Source organism: Galeopterus variegatus, unplaced genomic scaffold (genome assembly GCF_000696425.1).
Source record: "Galeopterus variegatus unplaced genomic scaffold, G_variegatus-3.0.2 Scaffold9383, whole genome shotgun sequence".
NCBI lineage: Eukaryota > Metazoa > Chordata > Mammalia > Dermoptera > Cynocephalidae > Galeopterus > Galeopterus variegatus.
In genome coordinates this window covers 64,461-68,210 of record NW_007735494.1, presented here as the reverse complement: position 1 = coordinate 68,210, position 3,750 = coordinate 64,461, and the positions used below count along the sequence as shown (strand labels likewise).

General features: G+C 34.5%; 1 pseudogene; it reads right to left on the bottom strand.

Annotated features, from left to right (window-relative positions):
* Window positions 1-2,956: 2,956 nt before the first annotated feature.
* Window positions 2,957-3,293, bottom strand: LOC103609245 (annotated as a pseudogene).
* Window positions 3,294-3,750: the final 457 nt, after the last annotated feature.

The window sequence follows — 3,750 nt, the reverse complement described above, 5'->3', positions numbered from 1 at the left end:
CGGACACGAAAAAAAACAAAAAGGGAGAAAAAAAAAAAAAAAAAAAAAACAATTCTGTGTATGCACCTAGCAATACAATTTAAAAATACATGAAGCAGCATTGATAGAACTAAAGAAAGAAATAGAATAGTTTATAACCATAGTTGAAGCCCCCAACTCTCTTCTTTCAATAAATGATGGAATACATAGGCAGAAATCCTAAGCAATGTAATCTCCTGGCTTGATTGCATATCTATAAAACTCTGCACCCCAAAACAGCAATGGAGATTCTTTTAAAGTGCACATAAGACATTCACCATGGTAGACCAAGTTATGTTTTATAAAACTCAGAAAATATCAGGCAATTGAAATCACACAAAGCATGTTTCCTAACCAAAGGGGAATAAAACTAGACATGAATAACAGCATGATATATACAAAATCTCCAAATATTTCAAAAAAGTAAACAGCATACTTTGAAATTATCCATGAGTCAAAGAGGAAGCCAGAAAAGAACGTAAAAAATAACTTGGAAGAAAATGAAAATATAACATTTCATAGTTATAGGATGACACTAAATCAGTATTTAGGGAAAAATGTATTACATTAAATTCCTATAGTATAATATAAGAAAGATTTGAAATCAATGATTGAAACTTTCAACTTGAAAAACCAGAAAAGGAAAAGCATATTAAAGCCTAAGCAAGTAGAGAAAAGGAAATAATAATTATAAAAGCAAAATAATGATAGGAAATGGACAAGTTCCTTGAAAGATAAAAACTATGAAAAAATAATCAAGAAAAAATAGATAACTTGATAAATTTAATTTATAACAGCCTGAACAGAAGTGATTCCATTTTGTTAAACTTCTAAATTAAAAAGTTTTTTTCTTACTCTTGTAACCTGAACTGCATAGCTTGCAGCTTAGACATTAGACTGCAATGATTCTTGTTCACATGACTGCTAGAACATAGCAACTTTCGCTCACACAGAATAAATATAGAGGAAATTATTAACCCAAATGGCTACTCTTTGCATTCTTTTTGAGGTTGACAAGAATTGAATCCACAACTTGACTTCATGGAGGATGGTCAACATGAATCAGCTCCCACCCGAGATGTTCTTTGATGTTTACCTGCAATTCTATAATTATGCCTACAAGTCCCCACTTAGGTCACCATGAATAAGTACCCTACCACCTGTCCCTATAAAACCCTTTAACAATTCTGGGGGAAATGGAGATGGTCTTTGAGACACAAGTCCACCATTTCCCCAGGCTGCTGGCTTCCTGATTAAATGCTGCCTTTCTTTACACCAAAATTTGTCTTTCAGTAAATGGCTATTGAGCAGCAAGCAAATGGACATTTGGGGTTTCAGTAACAAATTCATATTCAGAAATCTTTGAACAAAGAAAACTTCAAGTGTAGGAGGCTTCATCAAAGAAACATATTTATCATTTAATTAATTTATTTATTTAGTGGTTGGTTGGTACAGGAATACAAGCCCTTCACCTTGGTGTTAACAGCACCATGTTCTAACCAAGTGAGCTAACTGGCAAGCCATCTACCATTTAAAATGGAAATAATATCAACTTTACAAAAAACTTTTCAAAACAGAGAAGGAGAGAAAGCTTTGCAACTAATTTCATGGGTCCAGCATTACCTTTGTACCAACACCATACAAAAACATTAAAACAAAAGATAACCACAAGTAAATACATTTCATGAATATAGACACAAAATTCCTCAACAAAATATTATTAAATCAAATCCAACAATATATACAAAGAATAATAACTCAAGACCAAGTGAAATTTATTCTGGAATGAAAGGCTAGTTCAACATTCAGAAACCAAACAATACGGGCTAACTTTCTGAATACTGGACTAAGGAACTGTGTAAATCTGTTCTTCCCATAAAAATAATACAAACACTAGTAAAATCGTGAAAATCAACTTTTTCAACTGTTGAAATTAACCAGATGTTCCCCCAAATTAGAAGAGTATTAAAAAAAATGTGAAACCTTGGCAAGAACAGCAAACTTAGTGACATATTTACTTGATCTTCTTTCAACCCCTCTATAATTTCACAGTAGGTGTTGAAACCAGAAGTTTTCACAGTGCAAACTTTGGATGACAGCAGTGTTGCAACCACTGGAAGGTATAAACTGAGATTCTAAAAAAATCTTATCCCCAAAGAATTGTCACTATTTCACCTGTCTTCTGGTCCCCTAGAAAATATGCCAATGCAGGGAGTTGTCTTTATTTGACATGACTCAGATCTGGTTCAGTGGGAAAAGCCCTGCCTCAAAAGTGTTTGTTAAAAATAATCAGCTGCAACTGATAGATATCACAATAACTTAAGGCTATGACACCAGTTTGCACAAAAATGATAACCCCAGCCAAAATTTTAAAAAGAAGATATGAGAAGCAAGATGTTCAAAATGGACTTTGAAAAGCTCTGACATAGTCCTTGGTATCTATAAAACTGTATACATGTTCAGGGCTATGTACTTTCCCAGGAAATATATGAGAAGGTCCTAGTGACTCACCTGTGGTTGAAATTGAGGCCCAGAGCAAGCAGAAAATGAAGGCGAAGGCAATTTCTAAATTGTCCAGGTGCTGAATGGGTGCTCCAATACACACAAAGAGTTATTTATCCAAGGCATTCGAAAAAATCTGTGAGTAATCATTAGCTATCCTCTAAACTAGCTGAGAAGATACTACAGCAGCCACACACTACAGGGAATACAGAAGTTGTAGAATTTATCTAAAAATGTTACTAAACAAACAAACATCAACAATAACTTCAACAAAACAATAATAAAAAGACAACAGTAACAATAACACACCCTGTGGAGGAAAGCAATTTGATTTCCAGAACTGACACATTATATTATTATTATTATTATTATTATTATTATTACTATTATTGTTATTTTAGGATTCAAATTTTATTTAAAGTGTTACAAAAGAGGTTCAATCAAAAAGGCCAAAGTCCGTGTCATCATCAGACTCCTCAGATTCTTTTTTTGCTTCCACTTTCTTCTCAGCTGGGGCAATAGTGGTGGAGGGAGTAGGACCTCATGCCAGTGCAGCACTAGCTGCAGTAACAGGTCCACCAGCCCATTCATTGCACATGAGGATCCCAATGTTGACACTGGTAAGGGCCTTTGCAACATATCAGGCCCAAAAGGTTCAACTTTTATACCAGCTGCTTTAATGAGGGCACTGATCTTACCCTCTGTGATGGTCACCTTATCGTCATGTAGAATGAGAGCTGAGTGATGCAAGTGAGCTTGGCAACAGAGACCATGGTGCAGGCAAGTGTGAAGCTGGTGCTGCTAGACATGGTGCTAATCGGCCAGGTGAAGTGAGGGCCTCACCCCAATGTGTCTTAGCTTCCTCTGAAGGACTAAGCACCTCGAACACATTATATTACTATTTATATTATTATTTTAAAAAAATTACAAACAGGAAAGAAGCAGGAAACTATGGTCCATACGCAGGAAAGAAACACAGGCAACAGAAACTGCCCATGATAGGGCCCAGATGTCAGATTTAACAGACAAATTCTTTAAATCAACTATTATAAATATGTTCAAAAAACTAAAGGAAAACACATCGAAGGAATAAAAGGAATGGGTGAGAACAACTTATTACCAAATAAAGAATATTAATAAAGATATAAAAATTATAAAAAGACAAAATAGAAATTCTACAATTGAACAGAATAAAAACTGCAGAATATAAGGTCAAGTCAATATATAAAA